The sequence below is a fragment of the Ursus americanus genome, chromosome 10 (assembly GCF_024610735.1).
Source record: "Ursus americanus isolate L20-20 chromosome 10, mUrsAme1.1.p, whole genome shotgun sequence".
Classification (NCBI taxonomy): Eukaryota; Metazoa; Chordata; class Mammalia; order Carnivora; family Ursidae; genus Ursus; species Ursus americanus.
The window spans coordinates 43,426,098-43,443,571 of NC_142136.1; positions in this window are offsets into that span (position 1 = coordinate 43,426,098).

A 17,474-nucleotide genomic window follows, 5' to 3' on the forward strand; every position below is an offset into this window, starting at 1 on the left:
TGCTTACAAATTGTTATAATGAAAATCTGTAGCCTGCTGCAGTAAGATTCATGGTCATGGTAACTTTGAAAGCATTTGTTTGCATTTGGAGTGTGGGGGAATCATTTAAATTTAAAATTTTTGCATAAATTATTTATACGTTGAGTCCAAGATGCAGTGCAATTACGACAACATTTTTTAGAAGTCAGGCAGAAGTTTGAAATTTATAAATACCTCTTTACATTTTGGCGGCACTAGATATAGTTTTCTAGAAAGCTGTATTTTTTGTTGTTTGAATAGCAGTTAGCTGTTTGCATTCTCTCTAACAGATGGAACCAAAGCATTGTGAACATTTTTATTAAAACAGCAAACGAAGCTATGAAAGAGGTGTCACATTGCCAAGTATTCATCTTGCAAATTAAATTCTACAACTTAGCAGGTGGTTTAAGTTCCCTTTAGAAATTTCAAATCAGCTTATTTCATTTCTCTGTGGTTTAACAGAGACACAGGTTCACTTCTGCATTCACTTGCACAGAATCTGTTTGCACGTTTCTTAGAATTGACAGTTGGGAAAATATTTGCCAACTCTCACTCAAAACGGCCCATGATTGCCACATTCGGATGGTTGAGTCTTCAATTTCCCTCACTCTTAAAGTCTACTATTTGTCTCTGGAATCTGTTTGCAAGGCCCCGCTGGATCCAAAAATTTAAAGCCCAAATTCAGTATTTTTTTTGCCTATTTTGATAAATATCATCAGTCAGTGTACCGGCACGATGCTACCCAGTATAGACAACGCCCAATATTAGGTGGTAATTGCTAGAGACTGAGAGTTTGTGGACTCAAAATTCATAAGTTTAATCCCAATCTCCAATGTGATGGTATTTGGAGGTGGGGCCTTTGGGTGATGATTAGATCATGAGAACGGAACCTTCATGAATGGGATTAGTGCCCTTATAAAAGAGACTCCAGAGAACATTTATTCCCCTTTCACCATGTGAGGACACATGAAGAAAGTGTTGTCTATGAACCAGGGAGCCGGTCCTCACCAGACACTGAATCTTCCGGCACTTTGATCTTGGACTTCCCAGCCTCCAGAATGGTGAGAAATAAGTTTCTGTTGTTTATAAGTCATCCAGTCTATGATACTCTGGACTGCTTGAAGTTTAGAGAATGATAGTGAATTGGCATTTCCAAGTCTCTATAGGATTGTACTGATTAACTATGGTAAATCAGACACACTAAAGAGCTGGCTTTAGTGGGCATCTCAGAGGTGATGAAGTAGAAGCACTTTCACTGCTTCTAATGTCACTACCGTAAGATTAATTTCACAAAAGCATCAGTTTTCCTCCGGAAAGGTTTTCAATGTTTTTCCACAACCTACAAAATAAAACTTAAGACTCATCATTCACATACTTCTGTTTCACCCGCAAACTGTTTTTATGACTTCTCAACAGATCTTCTTGTTCCCAGTAAACTGGTCTATTTATTTATTGTTTCCCAAACAAGTTGGTACTACTTTGTCTACCCCTCTGCTCACCTTTACCCTGTACCTTCCTTCTCCTTTTTGATGGCCTACATCCGTCCTATCCCTGCAGGCACAACTTAAATCACAATATGGCGAAACCCTCCTTAGCCATCCTAAATTGCCCCTATTCTCCTGTAGGCCTGTCTGGCACCACTTATTACATGGTAGCTTGTATTGTTTATCTTTCATGTGCACATTCTGTCTCTCCAAGTAGAATGTAAGATCCTGACAGTAGAGATGCCATTTCACACGCTGATTTCCAGCACCCCAGTACCCAAGACATAGTAATCACCAACCTGTGTCGATGTTGGAAGGTAACCAAGATTTCTCCAGGCTACATCAAGAAATGTACAATACAATTAGGGCTAGCTGATAGTCCTTGGGGTTTATAATTATGGCTAAAGTTTTGCTTGCCTGGCATGCCTGCTCATTTCCCGTCTAGCTTTTCTGGAGACTCCACCCTTATTGTGTGTAAAGTTGTCAATTTTAGTGCTGTATTTGTCAGAACAGGCTAGTAAACAAACTCAGGTTATTAATAAGTTTAAATAAAGTTTGAATTCTCACTCACGCTATGTCTGGTGTGCTTCGGTTCAGAGCTCTTTTCCACATTATTCTTACTCTGGAACCCAGGATAAGATCCCAGTCCCTATCTGGAACATTACCAATGAAGAAGCAGAGGAACAAAGTGTGGCAAATTGTGCACTGGCTCTTAAAACTTTCATGTAGAAGTAACACACAAGCACTGGCAGAAAGCTTAACATATAGACCAATGAAATATAATTGAGTCCAGAGTTAAATCTTTACATTCATAGTCAATTGATTCTTGACAAGGGTGCTGAGAAAATTCAATGGTGAAAAAATAGTCTTTGCAACAAATAGCATTCAGACAATTAGATATCTGCGTACAAAGAATGAAATTGAATCCCTACCTCACACTATATAGAAAAATTAATTGAAATGGATTATAGACCTAAATGTAAAATCTAAATGTAAAATATAAGTATAAAGTATAAATGTAAAATGTAAATTTAAATGTAAAAGCTAAAATTATAAAACTCTTGACATAGGACTAAATCTCAGTTTTCTTATATATGACACAAACAACAAAAGAGATAGATAAATTGGACTTCATTAAAATGAAAATCTTTGAGCTTCAAAGGATACTATCAAGAAAGTGAAAAGACAAATGAAGGATTGGGAAAATATATTTGCAAATCATATCTGACAAGGAATCTGTATCCAGAATATATAAAGAACTCTTACAACTCAACAATAAAAACACAACCCAGTAAAAAATGGGCAAAGGATTTGAAAAGACATTTCTCCAGAGAAGATGTACAAATGACCAGTAAACACATGACAAGATGTTCAACATCATTAGTCATTAGGAAAATGCAAACCAAAATCACAATGAGGTACCCAAAAAGTTAGTTAAATTTAAAAGACAGAAAATAAGAACTATTGGTGGAGGAATTGAAACCATTATACATTGCCGGTGGGAATGTAAAATGGTACAGCAACTTTGGAAAACAGTTTAGAAGTTCCTCAAAAAGATAATCATAGCGTTACCACATGATCCAGCAGTCCTATTCCTGGGCATTTACTCAAAAGAAATGAAAACATATGTCCACACAAAAACTGTACACAAATGTTCTTAGTAGCATTATTCATAATAGCCAAAAAATAGAGTCCACCAAAATGTCCATCAATGGATGAATGGAGAAACAAAAGGTGCTAAGTCTATACAATGAAATATTATTCAGCCATAAAAAGGAATGAAGTACTGATTCATGCTACAGCTTGGATGAACCTTGACAACATCATGCTAAGTGAAAGAAGCCATTCATGAACGGCCACATGTTTCTATCAAACATCCAGGATAGGCAAATTTCCATAGAGACAGAAAATAGATTAGTAATTGGCAAGGAAAGGGAAAGAGGAAATGGGGGAGTGACTGCTAATTAATGGGTATGGGGTTTCTTTTTGGAGTGATAAAAATGTTTTGGAATTAGATATTGGTGATAGTTGTACAACTTGTGAATACACTAAAAACTACTGAATTGTACAATTGAAGAGGATGGATTTTATGGTATACGAATTATATCTCGATAAAGCTTTTTTTTTTTTAAGTCAGATCAAATCACTTCACTCACTTTCATTGGTCAAAGAAAGTCATATGTCCATCAGTTTCTCCAATAGAACAGGGAAGTGCAATCCTACCATATGCCTGGAAGAAAGTGGAAACATTTGGTGAACAGTATTAAGGACTAAAAAAGATGCCTTCAATCTTTAGCTATACAGGTAGGCATGAGCTGCAGGGTAGGCCAATTGTGATACACACCCTTCTGGATACAATGATTGGTCCAGTCATGGGCATGTAACATAAGCAGGGCCAACCAATACTTTTATGGAATGAAGGAATGTTCCAGGCAGAGAAATCTTAAGGTTACTAAATAGGAGGATGGAGGCCTGGCACTCTCCGAAGCTGAACTACAAGATATTACCCTCATGAAGAGAGGCTGCATCCAGCTGTGACTTTAGGCCTAGATGTTCAACATGCAGAATTCTGACTAATGAGTCATTAACAGCTAAGCGGAATCTAACCTTATAATTCTTTGCCCAGCAGAAGTCGCACATGATTTCCTGAGAAATCTTGAGAGTATCTTTTCTCTGCCGTCTTCTAGAATCTGCTCTTTTCTCCCACAATTTCCAAGGCCTAAAGGGAAGGATTGTCCTCCAACCCAGTCTCTCATGCACCCCTTACCTACAACCTTAGACTCCATCTTCAATGGTGTCCCACAGTGAAGGATTTTTAATGGGGCTTTTCTTTCTGTGTTTTACTGCCTATGCTCAACAGCTTCTAAAATGGCTGCCAATGATCTCCAACTCTTCCCACAAATGTATAATCCCATCTTCTCCAGAATGGGTTGGGCTAGCTACCTGCTTCTAGTAAGGAGAATAAAGCCAAAGTGATGGAACATCACCTTCAAAATTCGGTTACAAAAGACTCTGATTTCTGATCTGCTTGCCCTCTCTTTCTCACTCTGACAGAGGCTAGATACCATGCTGCGAGCTGCCCTTTGGAGAGCCCCACATTGCAAGGAACTGAAGGTGGCCTCCAGCCCCAAATCCCCAAGAAACTAAATCCTGTCCATATCACTTGAATGAACATGGAAGTGGATATTCCCCCAGTTGAACTTTGAGTTTTCTGCAGCCCAGCTGATAACCTGATTTGCATCCTGTGAGGGACCTCGAGACAGAGGACCCAACGAAGCCATGCCCACATTTCTGACACACACAAACTTTGATACAATAAATATTGTTTAACTCACTAAGTTTTGGGGTAATTTCTTATACAGCAAGAGATAACCAATACAGTACCCCTTCCTCAAAATCTTGACACAAGTTCTCTACAGGTCAGGGTTAGAATTTGTTATGCATAACTTTATTGTAAACTACTCTCAGAATTTATCCTTACTTACTCCTTTCTCAAGGCCCGGAACCAAACCGATTCATGCTGCTTCTCTTCCTTTCCGTGAGCTGCCTCCTCGCCCCAGTATGCTGCCTGGAGAGGTGAAAATGGAGTTTATGCCTCCTTCTTTTCTTGGTGGTTTTAACCAGAGTTTCAGCCCCATGTGCCCCATAGTTTCTTCTCCCAAGGACACAATGCTGCTTTCACACTAGAGCCTCATCCCTCCTAGACACTCTCCAAAACCGCCCAAATTACAGTGGGCGTATGGTTAACCATCCACTATAGGAACCTCCTTATAAGAAATTCTGGGACTGGATGAGAAGGAGGATAGTAGTGAAGTACAGAGTAGGCTTTGTTATATAAGCAAGTGCTAGTGCTACAATCGGGATCTGATCACGTCACTGCTAGTTTCAATCCTCTGAAGGCCTGTCAATCTCCACTCATGATGCCACAGCTACTAAGTGTTCTCCCTCTCATGCTGTTCCCCACCCGCCTTCCTCACATCTTGGGGTCCATCTATGCTGTGTTTCTTGGCATTCCCTAGACTTGCTAGGATCTCTCAAGCCTGGTGTCTTTGGTGTAGGTTTCCTTCTAATAAGAAGACTCATTTCTAGGTTTCCTCATGTTCAAAACTTAGGTCACATAGAACTCTCAGAATCTCCGAGGAGGTCAGGCCTCCTCTCCTACATTCTCCCTCTTCCACAGGTACAGGCATATTGTTAAGACTAGTCTTTTTTTCTTTTTTTAAGATTTTATTTATTATTTTGGAAAGAGAGAGGGAGCACAAGCAGGGGGAGCGGCAGACAGAGGGAGAAGCAGACTGCTTGCCAAGCAAGGAGCTTGACGCGGGACTCGATCCCAGAACCCTGGGATCATGCCCTGAGCCGAAAGCAGGCGTTTAATCCACTGAGCCCCCCAGGCATTCCAAGACTGGTCATTTGAAGGGTATTTCATTGATCACCATGAGAGCAAAAGGGCTCTTCCCTGGGTTGAGCAAAGGGATTAAGAGGTGAATCCATGTAAGGTGGTCCTTGTGGTTTTCTGATGTTTGCTAAAGAGGTGCAGTGGCCCAGAGACTGCTCTTGCAGCCTCAGCCCGAGCCAGCCTGTGGTGGGTGGGAGCCGGGGTGAAGGACAGGACAGAAGGAGGCAAAGAAGGACGCTGGGATTACTTCAGCTCAAGGTGACCTGGCTTGCATGATCCTTATGGTCGGTCCTAACTCACTCATTTCAAATGATTTAAGGCCAAAGCTGATCATGAGTTTCCGTGTATACATTTCTCTGTAGGACTTTGTAAGAAGGGACTACTGGTTTCAAAAGAATTTGGTAATCCAGGACCCCCTGTCCCAGCTATCTGTCTCTTTATATACAGTTGTATATTGACATCTCATTTGATGTGAACTTTTTCCTTTGGGAGGCTGTCCATGGCTCCTGGGCTGAGCTGGGCATCCTCCTCTGGGCTCCCCATAAGACTTTGTACCCACATCAGGTATAACACCTTGGGCTTTGATTATTCTTTAATGCATGTGTTTCTGTACCAGACAGGGATCTTCTTGAGAAAAGTGACCAGGTCATTCATCTTTCTGTCCTCAGTAGCTATTATGGTTCTTGTCCTATGGTATTTTCTCAACATGTATTTAATATATGAATTAATGCTCTAAAAAGCCTTAGTTCTTACCTAATCTTTGTCACATTATAGCAATCGATCATATATTATCTTGACTTGTTCTTAACAAGTTAGCATTTACAATTCTCATCCCCCCATTCAGAAATCAAAATCTGTCCATACTGATGTCAATCCCTGTCCCCTTTCCAGATGGTCTTGATGGCCCCCTGCATCTGCAGTCTGCTCTGACCTGCCTCGAAGTTAAATGAGAAGGTATTGAATCTATCAACTTTCTCATCCAAGGAATCACTAGGGTGTGAAAATATTCAAGCCTAAGCCAGAGTTGCTAAGGGAGCCCATGAATCCGCCTAGGAGAACCTCATAAATAATCGGGGGCTAGGCTGCCTCTCTGGCTTCTTCTGCTTGGGTTTGTAGGATTCCTGTGTTCTAGCCAACATCTCCCCCACACAGATGCCTGCTCACACACGTGCAGCCTTAACCACCCTGCTCAGTGCCTTGGTTTCCCACGGAAGCTCAGCGACGTCTCCTGTCAGCAGTGGACATCTGCCCATTATTGGGTTCCTGCCAACACTATTCCCCCGGGGGGACTGGGTCCAGCCCGCCCTCCCTTGATTTGGGGACACTAATGACATAAAAGACCTAGCCAGTGCCTAAAATACAATAGGCAGTTACCATTTCATTTCTTTTGTGTAACCTAAGGTCACCTGGGGCCCACTTTCCCCTTAGACCCAAGAGAAATTCCTGTCCACAGCTCACTGCCCTCGACTCCTCTGGGAAGGCTTTCATCTTTGCTTCATTACGTCCTGAACATCCATCTCGACCTTTACACCAGTTCCTACAAGAAATCCAGCCAAATAAAATAGTTTGTAATTTTACATGGATTTTTATTCAAGTTGGGAGGCTCACAGCCTTCTATCTGCCTCTAGGCATCCCTTTCAGGCCTTGGAGTCCTCCTTGGTGACCTCACCTGTTGAGCACAGCCCCGGGGACATGTGTCTGTCCCTCGTACCACAGCGCTCCTGCCAGCAGTTTTGGTTTAAAAAGTTTCTTCTTCCTCATTATATTTGTTGTGCATGCAATTTCTCATATGATTTGGCTCTGTGTCTCGTAACAGTTCCTTCTGTGTAAATCCCTCCATTTCTCACCGATTCAACCACTCTCTCCCCAGGAGCGAAGCGTCGCTTTCAGTTCCCATACTTGTTCTAAAACTGGGCTGCCTCTGCCACGCCTTGCCCTTCCCTGGGATTTGGTGTCCCTTCCCCCAGCTGACCCTGCATTGTTTCCCACCACACCCCTGCTTTGGGAAAACCTTAACAATTGACTGGGACAGCAAAGCTTTTTCCATTTCATCGATGTGTGTGCTGAGCCCGAGGCGGTGTTTCCTCCTAAGTCTGCACGCAGGCAAGCAGATTAATCACAAGGGGCTGAAGCAGGCTCTGTTTGTTTTGCGTGAACAAACAGCAATTGCTCTTTGTTGAAATTTAATAGTTAAAAATGAACAGTTCTAGTGATAATTACTACCTATTTATATTGGCATTTTACTTTTTAAGTTCCAGAAGAATAGCAGTTGAACTCAACTGAATCATATTTATCAAGCCAAAGGTTAAATACTAGCGCCTTTTACAGTTAGAGAAGACTGTGAACTTACTAAGAAAACGCCCCAAGTTAATAGTCATGTGTCATATACACATCTCTTGTGGAGGGGTAGGTAGTGAAGAGAGAAATAAAATGAACTAACAGTAGATCAAAGAAGTAAACATAACATTTGTTGACTGATACAGGGGGACATACATTGAAGGCATCATTGCTGCTAATAGTCACACAGGCTGACTTTGGTCGATGGACCAATGAAACAGGTTCGTCATAGCAGACACTGTAGTGCAAACCAGGAGCTAGAAACTTCACACCGCACGACTAACCCTGCTGATGCAGCGCTTACAACACTTTGTTGACAGTGGCATTTTTAATAAGAGTATTGCTCGTGATAATTTCATGATTTACAGAACGCTTTACTGGCTTATGAATCATGCTTAATTTTAATCCTGTTTCTAACCACTGCAAAGAGGAAATGGTCCTTTTTCATTGTGACAATCTATTTGCACCTCTCTTGAAAATGTGTCTTTCTAGTGCACGGTACACGGACATTTTAATTAAAACTCACCTACGTGGGAGCTCCCTACCTGCTTCTATGAAATAATTCCAAATAGGAATGTTGGAACAACGACCAAGTTATGAATTGAAAGCAATCACCAATTTGGAATTAGAAATAGAGTACATTTCATATAACGTGTTTGCTTAAAAAGTGCCTTTAGTTATTTTACTTTCAAAATTGAAGATGTTATTTAAATTATGGAATTATACGACTGGAAGAGCTTTATATGAGAGATCAACCTCTCTTCATTTTCCTAGATAAGGTAACGATAGGTTAATTATGTACCTGAGACCAACAACCGGTAGAAAGGCTGGAACTAATACAAAAAGCTCCTGATTTCTAGATTCACATTCTTTCTGCAACCTCGGTCTTCCACTAGTAAATAAAATTAATCTGAAGTAGTAAGCTTCATTGTGCTTTAATAGATCAATTTTCTAAATTAAATTAAGATATCAATATTTCAACCAGTCAAACCATTGACTTTGTGTGGATATCTTTCCATGTTTATAGTATTTTGCATATTTAATATTCAGGATGGTCTTTCCATAGACCCAATTTTCAATCCCTACAATTACTCAAGGTCGAAGGAAGGATAAGACATAGACTTTCAATATTTGCATCTTTTATGCCAAATGAGAGCTCAAAAAATTAGTTTCAGTGAAGTTTTAATATTAAAATGTGACTTGTGGAAGAATACATTAATAGGAAATATATATTCATTCTCAGATAAGTAAAATGCTTAATCCATTATTTCTAAGCTGATTTTTTTTGTTGTCTTATAAGATTAGGTTGCTGATTTCATTTTATTAGAAAAGCGCTTAACAATATTCGTTGAACAATACTTCATACAAATAATCTTTCTTGAGAATTTGTAATAAATCGGTGACTTTCTGACAATTAAAAATAGAAATAACCTTCATATATCACTGTATCAGATAAGCTGCTTCCAGCTACAAGTAACAGAAATCCTAAATTAAACTGACTACATGACAGGGGAATGTATTAGCTCACGAAAATGGCAAGTTTCCTTTGGCGGACAAGCAGCTCAGCTGCGCCACCAAGGACTTGGGTTCTTTCCATCTTTTGCATGGGTGTCCAAAATGCCGGCTTCATCCTCTGTGAAGTAGGTTTTAGTATTATTCCCATTTTACAAATGAGGAAATTTATGGCCTTAAAATGATACCCTCATGGTCCCTTCATGGTCGTAAAATGCCTGCAGTAGCAATCAGGGTTATAGCATTTACATCCAATGGGAAAGGCAGACACTAGCTTCCAGTTGCTCTCTCTTAAGAGAAAGGAAGAATTTTCACAGAAGTCTCTAGAACATTTCTTGCATCTCATTGAACAGAGCTGAGCCTCACATTCATTTTTGTACCAAATGTTGGCAAGGGGGTGGGACAACTTTTAACTCAGTGTGCCTGGACCCTTGAGTCAGGGGCCAGTTCTCCAACAATTCATCCCTGCTACACGATGGGGATAGAAGAAATTCTGTATCGAGGAGAGGAGGCCCCAACTCCCACCGAAACATCCTATCCTCTTAACTTCCACAACATTACACTCTTTGCTTGCCTTTTAGCTCTCTAGTCTCCATGGCTTGGACTCCTTTTCAAGCAACTCTTCTTCTCCCCTCCTAAATATTGGAGCTATATGTGTCACATTCCTAGGTCCCTCTTCTTCTTTCTTTCTCTAAATCTCTCCCTGGGTTATCTTACCCATTCCTGTGGTTTTGGATATCACCCTACTTCGATAATCTCCCACTCAAAACTTCCTCCTGAGCTCCAGATTCATATATCCAGCTCTATTCCAGGTGCCACATTTAGGGACTCATGTTTCTTTCATTTTGTGTCTCCTCTTTCTCCTACAACCAGTGGTTCTCAAACTTCAGCATGCATCAGAATCACATGGGGGATTTGCTAAAATACAAGTTGCTTGGTCTGTCCTCGAGTTTCTGATTCAGTAGGTCTGGGTTAGTCCTAGAGAGTCTGCTTTTCCAACCAGTTACTGAGTGAAGCAGCCACTACCGATCTGGGACAACACTTTGAGAACAAGTGTCCCAGAGGGTTGCCCTGGGAATGTCCAGAGCTGAGTCACTGCCACAAAGAAGGGGTGGGAAGAGAGGAAAAGAGAGGATAAGGAAGGTACGTCCACTGCCTGAGGCATTGGCCCTAAAGTATTATTCATCATGCCCACCGACATTCTATTGGCTCCCCCTAAGTGAAAGGAAACTGGGAATTATGATGCGGTTGGACAGTCATTCCCTGGCTACATTCTAGTGCCATAAAAGAAGAGAAGAATGGGTGTTAGTGGACTGCTAGAAGTCTTCACCTCTCTCCAGTCTTATAATACCAACTAATAAGCAGCCGTGCTAGCTTTCTTTTATTTTCTACAGTGTTCACCAAGGGTTTTCACACTTGCTTCCACATTGTTCTGTGCCCGGGTCTTAAATGATCAAGGTGACACCATGGAAAAGCCAATGCCATTGAAAGAAGATTTCTATTACTTATATTTCTCAAGAGAAAAGGGCACACATACCATGCCACACAGGGCCAAAAGGAAGTGCTGGGTTTTGGTCATGGCAGAAGACAGGAGTGAGAGGAAAGCGTCGATCAGTCTTTATTGAGGTTTCCACGGAAAGGCAAGGCAGGGCATGCAGTTGAGGACTGGTTAGTTTGAATCATCCCAGCTATAGAGGTGGTCTCTAGGTGGCTGGTGGTCTTGTCCTGGGATGATAAGGGCAGGGGAAACATTGGCTTGGAGTGCAAGAACTAGATTAAGTACAGTATTTAGGAGTATAGAGTCAGGCGGGTTGGTTTGCCTATGAAAGGAATGCTGCCGGCTTGGCTCTTTGCTATCTCTTAAGAATTGGCTAGCCTTCGGAGGGGTAGTCTTGTCCTGTTCCTGCAAGGCCCTCAAAATGTCAAAACAATGTAAGAGGCAGAAAATAAAAAACATAATTAATACACACATGCTCCTCTCCGCTCTGCATGTGGCTGGTTCATCCTCATTCTTTCGTCTCAGTTGAAGTGTCACCTCCACTGAGGGGTCTTTCCAGAAACACTTTAAGCAGGTATCAGTCTACTTCACAGATCCTTCTTATTTCCTATTTATCACTCAGCACAATGCATTATTTTATTTTATTTTTTAATTTAGTATCCGTCTCCCTTGCTAGGTATCAGCTTCATTAGGACAAGAACCATGCCCTTTCATTCATCTCTGTATTACTTATATAAGGAGACCATTTTTGTTGGTGACTCAATACCATGTCCCTTCCCTTCTTTCTTACTAGCAGGATCCTAATTTAGTTCAGGTAATGGGAGATCCTTGTTCTCAGGGAAGATGGGACTAGAGGTCTAGGGAATGACATGCGATTCAATTCTAGCCATTGAGATACAATGAGAAATCTGGAAAATCTCCTGTGAGCTGTGTGAGGATGTAATGTCTGGAGTTGCAGCAGCCATACTGCAACCATGAGGGAATGATAAGAGAATTGCAGAGATACCAATCCTGAGATACTAATTTTTAAATCATTAAGCTGCTATGCCTGCCTTGCAACCACCTATCAATTGTTAAGGGAGATAATAAAAATACTACATATTTAAGCCACTTTCTGTTGAGGTGGTTAGATGGAGCCAAATGTATTGTGACTTAGCATATTGCTGGACAATATAAGCAGTATGTGCTCAATTAACGCAGGCATTTGTTGTTGTTGAATGAGTAAAAGACTGAATAGCTAAGGTAAAATGAGAAAGGTTGAGGTAGATATCCAGATATTTTAACTCACATAAAAGACACAGTTTTGCTTTTGGGGGTTTAAATTTAGAGGGGAGAGATGTGGATGCAGGGGACATATTACACAGACTGGCTATCTTTATTAGCAACTTAGACAAATATTCTTGTTCATTTAAATAAAAATTTAATGAGGACTTAGTACTTTGAAAAGAACGACATTAAGGAGTCATATAGCATACTGTTTGAAAACACAGGCCACATAAATACTTAAATACGGCCACTTAAAACATGGTGACCTTAAGGCAAGTCACTAAATCTCACTTAACTTTCGTTTACTCCTCTTTAAAAAAGGAAATATTTACACTTTAAAAAGAAATAGTTACACTTTTAAAATGTTAGTGTGATGAGATAATAAAGTGCTCAATCTCCTGCATGTCTAGAAAATAATAAACACCTAAAATACAGCTTTATAATTATTATGAAGCATATTTGAAAGAAACATAACATATAGATGAAAAATAGATAGCCTCTTTCCATAGCTAAACTCTCAGAGAACACTCCAGTAATATAGAGCAGCACGAGGAATGTGAGTGAAGGAAAGGTCTTTCTGCCTTGGATGGTCAGACAATGCTTCAGTAGAAAAGACATTCGATTGAGACCTTTAAGGAAAGGTTGCATTTTGACCTGCAGAGACCATCAGGGAAGCATGTGTGTCATGGGGACTCGAAGAGGGAGAACTGATAAACTAGCAGAATATCACGGGCGGTAAAACATGGGGAAAGGAGAGCAGGCAAGTACAAGGCAGTTAGGACAGCGGCCGACAGGAGAGCCGGCACCAATACAGGCATACAGAGGAGGCCCATGGAGATGAGCACATGGAAGGGCCATATCATGGAGGAGTCTCAGAACCTGAGAAGGCTGGAGAAGGCGGTGAGGTGGCATCAAAGAGTTTCGAAGCCAGGTAGGAAAGTGACATGATAAAAGTATGGCAGACACTTAATCGCCTCATCACAGCCATCCTACCCTTGGTTTGCCAAGCTTTAATGGCTGTTGGCCACCGGCTTTGACAATGTAACGCAAGTGTGCAATGAGCTGTGAGGGAAATCTACTGGGTGCTTTTGGAAAATGAATTTTTTAAGAGAAAGATGACTAGGATCTCTCCTTCTGCATCTGCTTCCCCTTGCTGAACTCACACTGTGATTCTGTTGTGTAGGCTTGTGGGGCTTAGAGCTTCAGCAGCAATCTTGGGTCCATGAGCAAAGGTCTCTCTCAAACACTGAGGGTGGTTAAGCGGGAAGATTAAAGAAACCTGGGTCTTTAATGATATTATTGGTCTGTTGAATCAATTCTGGGCCCACCTATTCCCAGATGACCAGGTAAGTAAGCTGTAGGTATATTATGGTTTCAGCCACTAGTGGTCAGGTTTCCTGTTATTTGTGGTCAGGGCATGCTAACTAACGCTGGGAAGCGTATTTGAGGAAGACTTGTAAGGGATCAATGGGAATGGATTGTAATGAAATGAAGGCAGCAGAAAAAAATTACTAAGCACATCTTGTGGGCAATTTTTAAATTAAGAGGCATGTATAGCACTTAAATGTACCAGGCCCTATGAAGCAGTGTGCTCGTTTAATTCTCATAAAACCTGTATGAGGTAAACACATCATTATTACCATTTTCAAATGAGGAGACTGAGTTATAGAGAGGTGACACAATTTGCTCAAGGACACACAGCTAGTTGGTAGCAAACATTTATCCAAGCAGTCTAGCTCCAGAGTCTGTGCTCTTAAACACTGGTATTAATTTACACACAAGCACTATCTTACTTCCATAGAACAATTCTTTTTTTTTTTTTTTTTAAAGATTTACGTATTTATTTTAGAAAGAGAAAGCGTGACAGCAAGTGCCAGCGGTGAGGGGAGGGAGGGGCGGCGAGAGAGAATCTTGAAGCAGACTCCCTGCTGAGCGAGGAGCCCGACAACATAGGGCTCGATCCGGGACCCTGAGATCATGACTTGAGCTGAAATCAAGAGTCAGAAGCTCAACCGACAGAGCCATATAGCAATTCTATGAGGAAAATGCCACCAGTACTGCCATTTTGCAAATGAGGAAACTGAAACAGAGAGGTTAGGAAATTTAAGGTCACACACGTAGCAAGGGATGAAGCAGGAAGTCCAGCCCAGTTCCACCTGACTCCAGAGTTCTAACCTTGACGCCAAATTCCCAGCCAGAAGACTGTTCCGGACATCGGCATCAGAGCAGCGGCTTCACGAATGTGAAGGGAGAACCTCATGCCAGACGGGTTGGGAAGACAGCTTAGAAAGAGTTAGGGATAGATGGGAAAAGGATAAAAAGTGATTGTTTTTTCAAAGCTGAGTGCAAACACAGGGATACGATTTTTTAAAAAGGAAGTCTAGAAAATAAATATGTTAAATTCAGAGGCAGAGCGAACACTTTAAAATCATCGTCAGCATCTCCAGTGAGTTAGGATCCACTCCAGAAGCAGACATGAAGATGAACTGTTACTTCTTAAGCAGCAATTTCTACGTGCATCTACAAATGTGGTCCAGGAGAATGGGTCGGTACTTTTCCTACTTAATCATCTTACAAATTCAGACCCTTGAGTCAGTCCTCCAAACAAACCTCCCTGATAAACCCGCCTCCCCCCGAGGTAGGATGGGATCATCTGTCCCCCAGCTCAGGCCTCTGCCACTGCCGCATACAGTCTCCCTTGGCGAAGGACACAAGGCACCATTTGTTTTCAGAACACTACACGTCACACTGCTATGGAAGGAGTTCGTGATGTGAACGATCCTCACGGAGTCTCTGTGGGCTATTTCCAGGGCTTCCTTCCCCAGGGCCCAGCTGCACAGTAGCTCCAATCCTTAATCACTTTGGGAGGAAAGATCCTCTTGTAGAACCCTACTTCTATCCCTTGACCAACGCAGACTTCTATCCCTTGACCAACGCAGAAGATTTTCCTAGTTTCCGTAGTCCCTGTAGACGTTTAGCTGTAGGTCAAGGCTTGGTCTTGGGTTAAAAAATGACTTTTCTCATCTCCACCTGAAGCTCAATTTGGTGGCCTCCATAGATTCAACTTAATTCATTCAATAAATAAATAAAATTGCGCTTTAGCTAAGTACCAGGCACCACACTAGAAGCTTAAGGCCTAAAAAAGTGGTGCTTCTCAGTCTGTAATGTGCAGAGGAAACACCTGGGCACCTTGTTAAAAATGCAGATGTGACGAGGTAGGTCTGGGGTGGGGCTGGAAATGCTGTATTTTTGAAAGGCTCCCAGGTGAGATCCATTTTGATAACGATGAAGGAAGAGGGGAATATAAATAATTAAGTTCAAGCAATAAAGATTTATAGATACAACGATACATATGTGAGAAACAGAAAGAACGGGGCTTCCCAAATTCCTCTGGTGTGTGCTGCTTCCTCAGGAACCTCCCTCAGACCGCTCCCGGTTCACGTCAGTGTTTCTGACTCTTTCTAAACCTCTGCCATCAACTTCTACTCTAAACGCTTGCTGAACACCCACTCACAACAAATAGTCTCTCCACGTCTTCAAAAGCACCCCTGCATTTCCCCAATACTCTTCCATTGTTCCACTTAAACCTTGACCTAATTCCCTCCTTTTGGCTTCTAACTCCTCATCCTTGGTCATCAGTCACTCCTTAGGAAAGTCCATTTTCCAGGCATACAATGCCACGTTCTGTGATCTGAGCCTATGAACATTAGTAGTGCATAAACATTTATATGCTATAAGCTTACCTGATTTGTTGATTCTTCATATGTTATAGCAATAAGAGCTAACACTTACGGAGAGCTTAAAGGATGCCAAGCGCTGTGATACTCATAAACATCTATGAGATAGGAACTAATATCACCTCATTTTGCCTATTGAACATCACTGAGGCACAGAGGTTGAGGTCACGTTGTCATTAACTGGTGGAGCCAAAAGTTCAATGTTGCATCAGCGGGTGGGTCTTCAGAGAATGGTGCCACTTTAAAGAAAACTAGTTACCATACAATCTCTTCACTGTTGTGATAAGGTTGGGAACGTGTGTTAACCATTCCTCGGGGTGGGAAATCTCCATCCTATGGAAGCAACCGGACATAGTCTCTGCCTGTGAGTGGATGGGTATTGGGGAGATTTTGTATCTAATCAACGGGCTTTAAACCTGGTTAAGTGGTTGTGCCATGGTAACTCACGGCCCTAGATGAGTCTCTTAAACTCTTTCGCTTCTACCTTATATAGATGAGAGGTTCACTTTTATTTGATGCTTATGTTCTTCTTCTTTTTTTTTTTTAATTTTATTTATTTATTTGACAGAGATAGAGACAGCCAGTGAGAGAGAGAACACAGCAGGGGGAGTGGGAGAGGAAGAAGCAGGCTGCTAGAGGAGGAGCCTGATGTGGGGCTCGATCCCATAACGCCGGGATCAGGCCTTGAGCCGAAGGCAGACGCTTAACCGCTGTGCCACCCAGGTGCCCCTGATGCTTTAGGTTCTGATCAAGCCTTTCAGTCAAGTGTCTCAAAATGCAAATACAGATTTTGGTTTTATGAAATCATCTGGGTTTAGCAGGAAATCTGATCCCACTAGAGAATTGTATCATGTTGGGTTCTTTTAAGGCTGTCACTATAATTGAATTGCCTTTTGCCAAAAGGATTATTTTGAACTCATGGAAAAGTCCTTTAAAAAAAATGACAATGAAAGCCCAAAGGACATTCAATATGAAACCAAATTATTATAGCATTAAAGGATCTCCGTTAAATCCATGAAGGCAAGAAAACTCAAAGCAAGGTTTTAGGAATAAAATTCTTTCAGTTTCACGCCTCACTGTGTGTGCATGACCACTTCCTTAACATGTAGGAGGGAGTAGAGGCAGTGAAATTATTTAGCAGGCAACTCCCGTGGACCTTTAGATCAGTTAAGGAACTCAAAATATTGGTAATAGGAGCAGGATCATAAAGAACCCAATTTTTT